Source organism: Melospiza georgiana, chromosome 7, assembly GCF_028018845.1.
Source record: "Melospiza georgiana isolate bMelGeo1 chromosome 7, bMelGeo1.pri, whole genome shotgun sequence".
NCBI classification, from domain to species: domain Eukaryota; kingdom Metazoa; phylum Chordata; class Aves; order Passeriformes; family Passerellidae; genus Melospiza; species Melospiza georgiana.
Window position 1 is genome coordinate 28,772,634 of NC_080436.1, and position 8,090 is coordinate 28,780,723.

Sequence of the window (8,090 nt, forward strand, 5' to 3'; positions counted from 1 at the left end):
TGGGGATGAGACAGAGTGTTTCCCACACTGTCATCAAGCTCTTGAATAAATCTCATTTGCTTTTAACTGGAATAGACTCCTGGATCTGAGGTCTCCTAAGGCTCTCTGGAATAATATTATAATGATTCCTAACTTTTAATGCCAGTAATCAATTCTTCTAACACAGGTAAAAGTTAAGTGAATCTTTTACTTCTATTTGCAAAATAGTTCTCCATCATTAGTTTTGATTTTTTTTTTCCATGCTGAAATCTTTACCTGCTTCTACTTTTTAATTGCTGTGTTTGCATGACAAGAACTAAGAAATGAAACTTCCATAAGATACATGGAACCTTAATGGCAGGAAAGCTAGCTGTGGCTTATTGAAACTAAAAAAATTTGTAAAATCACAGCTCTCTCTGGGCAAGAAATTATAAGAATTGTAAAGATGAGCTCAATTTAATAAAGATGAGTCCTGAAGTTTCAGGAAATTTTAAATGCAAGTACAATAGTGCTGCAACTGTTTCTTCCATGATTCAGACTGTATTTAGAAATGGTAGCTTAGACCTATCTCCATTGATCTACAACAAAGCAAGAAAGTGCAAATCAGCTAAGTGGAAAAGGAATTGAGTTTTGCCATCTTTTCCTGAATTGAAAGTTTCCCAAGTTGTCCCAAGAAAACCCTTGGAGAGGTAGAAGAAAAGCCACAAGGAAACTGTTTCTGAGCTAAGAAGTCAAAGAAGCCCAGCTGATCCAGACAAAGGATCCTTTACATGCTACAGAGAAGGATTCAGCAGGTGGTCACATTGCTTAGGCTCTGTGAAAGGAAACTGAAAAGGCAGAACTACTTCAAGCTGAATCTGGCATGGACGTGACATGACTGTTGCATTTTGCATCTGACATGATGGATATCTGCAGCCACAATGGCCAAATCCAAGGCACTTATGCTTTCCAAAGAGCATGAAGGACTGCTTTTTTTGTTTTTTTTTTTAAAGAACTGAAGGAAGATTCCACATTAATTTTAATGCATTTTGCACTGCTTCCAGAGAATGGAAAAATAAGATTATGGGCCACATCTCCACATTATGTGACCATTTCTCTAGTGATTAAATCTCTATCAATTGGCATTTAGCATTTTGCAGGTGTTTTCACAGACAGGGATTAGGGGAAAAGCAGTCTTGTACATGTCATGACCTGGTTATCATTCCATTTAAAATGTTAGTGAACTATTGCATAGAAAATGGAAAGCCTAAAAAAAAGGGAATAACTGTAGTTATGTGAGCCAGATCAAACCAATTCATTTTCTGCTACTGAAAATATGATCAGGAAAAATAGACTAAAGGTCTGTTGTTGCCCTTCAAGAAATCCAGCTTTAAGATAAAACTCATGCCTGAGTGCAGCGAATCAATTTTGAAAAGTCAGAGTTTGATTTATTGTTCCCTGAAAGGTTGTGTAAAGCTTCTTACTAAAGATCTCAAAGTTACACAAAGGTGTTTTGTATGATTAAAGGCAATCATAGTTCTCAAGGACTTTTAGAAGATGCAGACATAGGTTTATTTTTCACTGTAATTTTTAGAGTTTCATTCTGAATAGATGGAACTTTTTGCATTATTTTGCTCAGCATTTGCATTACAGACACACTGATTCAGCAGTAGTACAGGTGCAGATTTGCAGTAAATGATATACACAGATTCTGCTCTCATCTATTAAAATGTCAAAACAAGAAAACAAGATTTGAGAGAGCCAAGATATGACACTATTCAATAAACTGTAGTTATCAAAAAATGTCTGAAGAAGCCATTCTTTGGTCATTCTGCTCTAGGCAAATCTGTAACACAACTTGCAAGGTCTTAAAACAAAGTCCTGCAATGGAAGGGAAAAGCCAGACTAAATTAAAGCAAATATTCACTGTTTCCAGTAAAGAGCTCCTTTTAGGCTGCAAATATGAGATGAATTTGGGATTTCAGTTATTTCTTTTGAGGAGATTAGCCTAGGTAGAGGAGTGGGTGGATTTGCTTGTGACTACATAATGCAGTTCTCTTGTGCTACAAATCCAGTGTAGCTTCAATGACTTTTGGGCACAAACAGTATTTCTGTCCCTTAAACACTATTTTAGTTATGCAAAATCACAACAGCTTCAACTCCTAAATTAGAAATGTACTATACCCCCATACAAATGCATCTTTCTCTCCCCTCACAGGTTCCTCCCTCCTTATATTTCCCCTTTGCTTGCTCACATTATCCACAGTATCAGAAGTCTCAACTCAGAACTTCCTGGATCTTGGCAATCTTTTTAGCCTTCATTTTAACTGCAGTGCTCCTGTTTTATTTTTTTTCTTGTATTGCAGAAATAAATCATAATGAAATAGCAAAACTTGAGGATTGAAGAGAAGCTTATGCTGTGGTTGTGAACTGAGAGTGTCCTGCAGTTATTTTTTTGGCCAAGGTACATTGCTTTTGTAGACTGAGGACCCCACAAACCAGCACAGCTCCTGCCGAGCTTTTCCAAAGGAATAGGAGATTTACTGTAAGTTGCATCAGAAGACAGAATGTAGTGGTGGGGGGTTTTTTTGTTTTTTTTTTTTTTTGTTTTTTTGTTTTTTTGGGGTTTTTTTTGTTTGTTTGTTTTTGGTTTTTTGTTTTTGTTTTTTTGTTTTTTGTTTTTGTTGTTGTTTTTTTGTTTTTTTGTTTTTAATTTACAATGTATTTTTAATGAGTTAGCAGATTGAATATTGATTAAACCTATTAATATATTGAATCACAATTTGCTACTAATGATAAAATTAGCTTCTAGCAAATAGGTTTTTTTCTAAAAAGTTAATCTCTGACTCTCCTGACAGATCCTAAGTGTGTGTTCCTGTTCACTGAAAAGATAAAAAACAATCCAAACCCCAAATGTTACAGGACACAATGCATGCTTATTTTGAAATTGCTTTCCTTAATCCTCTAATGTAAAGCATATTGTACTCTTATCAATTTAACATTGAAAAGGAGGAGGGGCTCTTTGTAGACTGTATTAATAGACTTTGTGGACTTATCAACCACAAGTAACGTGTCTTTTCTAGAAAAGAATGCTGTATAAACTAACACAAGAACACTCAGCTTGGTGGTGAAGGTTTCTCAAATGCAGCAGTATTACCATATGAGTGTATAATGTGCTGAACAAGCTCTCTAGCTGGGGACAATGCAATGCTATAATAATACAATACTTACATCAATGTATTCACAGGCACACAAACTTCCTCAAAAATTTCACTGGTGGATAAGTTCCTACAGGATTATACCCAGTTTACCTGCTTTTTAAAGGCTTTCATCCTGTGTTTAAATACAGGAATTAACAAACAGTGAAGTGTTATATGATGTAAATTTAGAGAGTAGTATCTGTAGCAAAGTGCAGCTGAAGAGGAATTTTATTGACAAAATTTGTAGCCACTTGTTTCACCATCCAAACCACTTCAAACAGAAATTCCAGAAGAGATTTTCCATTCAAATTCCCATTTAGACCTTTTTTAATTAGACATTTCCCAGCACAATAGTGCAAAGTTATGTTGTAGGTGCAAGAAAAGTCTGATAGTTTTTAGCCAAGTCATGTCAGAGTTTATTCTAGGAGTGCCATTCTTGAATAGGTAAAATACTGTCATAATGAAAAACTGTGTTACAAAATTCAGTTGCCAGGATCTCTCTGCTAAGTTGTGGGTGCTTTAGATAAACAAAATTCTATTGCAACTCAAACAAATCAAAGCTTCCAAACATTTGCAACAGATGTTGTGATTAAACATGGAATAGGGAAAATTGCACTTCTAGTAATGAACATAGTAGACTAAAAATTAAGGGCTCTCATGGTCAGAATATTTTTACATTAAAAAGTTTGGTTTAATTATCTGGTTTAATTTTCAGAAAGATATTTTAACCTCATTCTAAGCTGCATCAACTTAATTAGAATCTGTAGACAGAAGTAAGTACTTAAAAATAATATAATTTTAATTGAAAATTCTTTTTCTTCCTGAAGTATTGCTCCCACACTGCTAGGATTCTGGCTGCTATAAAAGCCAGTAATTTTCATTATTAATGTAGTATATTTGTCAATATTTTAATCTGGAAAATTTGATTTCAAAATAAGGGGGACAAGATCTGTTAGCATGAATTTTTTTCTAGTATGCTCACACTGCCTTCCAACAGGAGCTGTTCAACAAGGTAGCACTGTCCAACTCAGGGAGGTAAATCCTCAACTCTGTTAGCTGCTTATTATTCTAAAACAAAAACCTCCTGCCTTATCCATTTTTGTAATAGTTCATGTTTTTACCAAACTGGCCTCAGTGTGATCTGTGAGACACTAAGGCACACTTCCTACTCTGCATTTAACAGGTGAAGCTTCACTTAATGTATCTGCTTCAGCAGTACACTTTGGGAAACATCAGCCAGCTGGAGGGAGTCCAAAGGGGAAGGAGAGTGACTGGCAGTTAGGAAACATGATCTACAAAAAGCAGCTGCAAAATCAGGTGTTATTTGAAAGAGGAAAAGAACTACAAGAGTGAAAAAAGTAATGATTTTTGACCATTTATCATACAGGTGCAAAAAAGGGGGAAAAAAATCTCATGGCTATGTCCAGTATGGAACTAATTAATATGCTTAATTTGCAGAAAGTGACGGGTAAGGTGAATGTTGTTGGGTTTTTCCCTTATGATAAAGTAGTCCAGTACTTTAAACAAACTGCTATGAAAATACCACAATCTTAGCTGCATTTTAAAAAATGGCATGCCAAAAATTATATATGTGTAACTGATCTTGGCTTTGGGCCATGGAACAACCTCTTCTAACTCTTTGCAGACCCTTTATTTTCTTTTGATTCTTGGCTATCAAGTTATTTACAATAAACTTAGCTCCTTCTGTAAAAGTTCCAAGATCAGGCCCTAAATCTGTCATGGTGTTGATAATCATGACGATCAGAAGTGTAACACTTGTAAAACTGGAATGTGAAATCCCTTACCTCACAAAATGTCAGTAAGAATCTCCTTAAAAATGACCTTGTGATATGATCCTGACAAATCCCAGCTGTATCTGAAATGGAAAGGTTATTTGACAGTGAACTTTATTTTAGTGTGGTGACTTCCGGCTGTTTGTAACAAAAATAAAGTGAATGGTACAGTCAAAACACCATCATCTCATACAAGACCAAAAGCAGAGTCATATTTCATTGCTTCTTTCAGATATATTTTAGTTTATTGCTTTATGGTTTTTGAATGCTGAAGTTCATAACTCATGGTGAGGTCAGCTGCATTCTCTTATGTACACAAATAATCTGTAAAATGTACTTCTTGTTAGGCTATCCGTGCCCAAATAGAAAATCATCTTTGACTACTTTATTTTTAATATAGAACAAACTCTCTCTGAGGGCACACCATGTACATGTACCTCTTCTTACAAGTGATCTGAGCCTAGACTAACTCTGGCAGCTGAAGTCTGCACATGCAAAAAGCTGTGTGTTTTGGGAACAAATGGGACATCACAGCATTCTAGATAATGCAGTGAGGGGGTGGTGTTTCTGTTCCCCAAGCATTCCTCTGGTTCCCTATGAATACTATCAAAGAATAACCAGGTGTGCAAAGGGTGTAGGAAAAGAGCTAAACATCTGGCATTTCCATTTTTCCCATCACCAGTTTCTGGAACTAACTTCAGCTGATTTCTATTTAGAATTGCTCAGAAGGGAAGCACGAGCCCTAAGCTTTGCAAAGAAAAAATATTTACTGTTCAGTCATCCCACCACACTTACTCTTGTTTATGACTCTGGCAGTGACACACACTGCCCTCTTCCATTCTTAGTGGATTAGAAACTAAATACATGCATAAAAATACTGTCCCCATCTCCAGGAATCTGCAGTTTAAAAGATGTTATGGCAGGATAAAGCAACAGCCAGAGACAAATTTTTCCATCTCTACTGAAATTTTACTTGTTTAGAAAGTGGAAGCAAATAGAATAAAATCAATGCAATATAAATGACAATGAAAAGGAATTTTCTCCCCTAAATTGTTCTATAGAATTTTTCTTCATAAAGTGCTGAAGCAAAAAATATATCTGTAACCATGGAGATTATACCAGGCAACATGCATAATAATTCAAAATGTGGCATCACACAAATGTTCTTTGTCATGAGTGGATTACTACAAAGAAGTAGGTTTCCCCTAAACAATTTTCAGAAGCAGGGTAGATGTGGTTCATTTCTTAACCCTCTGTTTTGCAAGGGGAAAGTGGAAGTGTCAGCATTGTGGTATGTGCAGGGGAGTTGAATTGCATTCAGTTTGAAGAGACTCAGCTTCCCAGGTTCTGGGCAGTCTTTAATCACAGGTACAATTTGCTGAAAATGTTTCTCTGCAGTGAATTGTCACATCAGAGCAATGAATCCAGCACAATGCCCACATGGCATGAAAGATGTCAATGGAGACGCAGTTACAAGAGAAATAGTAAATAGGGCTAATTAATTTTTGCTTGGGTCTTCTTGGGTTTGTTAATTTGTTCTTAGGACCACATACAAATGTCCAGAATCTATATTAAAAACCATTCCTGTTTAATCCTAGAAATAGCATGAATTGGCTAATGTAAGTGTTAGCTGTAAAACAGGATTCCTTCACATTTGGCAATATTTTTTTCTCTGTTTATTCTTTCATTGTGTGGATGGTATCAAATAGCAAATAGCTCTCAGTCTGCCAGCTTCTAGTGCAGGATGAATATTGGTGCAGTTCTGATACAATCTAAAAGGGAAAGAATTGCTGTAATCAGGACCTTTCATAATACCTTAATTTCATAATTTCACTTTTCCTCACATGGAGTTAACTAAAACCTGGTGGTTGGCAGTTTGAGTTAGGAAGATAAACTGATGATGATGTAAGAATGATGTAAATCCTGCTGACTTACAAACAACATAGAAAATGTTGTTTCATTGAAAAGAGGAAAAATTCAGAAGATACTTCCTTTTTATGCAGTCCTGAAGTACTCAGCTGTTTCTCAGAGCCACAGTACTTTTTTTTTTCTGCCTCTGCAACTCCTTCTTTCCAATTCCTGGCATTTTTTCCTGACTCTGAAATTACAGATTTTAGCAAATCTCTTTCAAATTCCTCCTCCATGGTTTTTAGCTTTGGCAATAGGCCATTGTTTCACCTATCGCTTTTTTAAGGATGAAATTTTTTTTGCATTTATTTTAAGTGACAGGCCTTTTTTATGCTCTCCAACTTGAAAATGCAATTTCACCCAGCCATCAGTGGATAGAGCTAGAATGTAATTAATTCTTTCCCTTTCTCTGCTGCAGGAGAACACATAGAAGCCCAGTGTGAAAGCAGGAGTTATCACAGTTACTTAACGTGTTACTTCTGTCCCAGAGGAGCTGAGCCCCTCAGAGATCAGTGGTTATCATAATTTCAATTGTTTCCCAAAGGGGGTGTTATCATGTAAAGCATATTTTTCCAGAAGGAATCATTTTACCCAACATATTCACTCTTAAATTTAGTGAGTGGAATTCAAATAGGTCAACACTGAAGCCTAGAAAAATTAAGCAAATTAAAGCAATGAGAAAATATAAGTTTTCTTTTGTAGCTGGCAAGATAGAACCACACACTTGTGTGATTAATTACATTGAGATGGCCAGAGACAATTTGGATTTGACAACTGATAAAGACTTGGAATAATCACAGAAAATACAGCAATAGCCATTACTTTCTTTTCCTGAGCAGTGAAAACTGCTCTGTGCTGCACACACGTGACAGAACTGCAGCTCAATGATTTAATAAAGTATTCAGCACTCCCGTATGAGCCAAATCAGGGACACTTCCACTCCTTTGCATTCTGACTTCAGACTTAATTTCTGCATGTATTGGTAGAATTTGCACTAAAATATGTGATTTATTTAAGACAGTCTTCTTCTCTTACCCCTGCACCCGGCTCTGGTGAGGCCACACCTCAAAGCCTGTGTCCCGTTCAGGGAGGGCACTGAGGTGCTGGAGCGAATCCAGAGAAGGGCAGCGAAGCTGGCGGAGGGTCTGGAGCACAGGTCCTGTGAGGAGCGGCTGAGGGAGCTGGGGGGGGTTTAGCCTGGAGAAAAGGAGGCTCAAGGGGAACTTTCTCG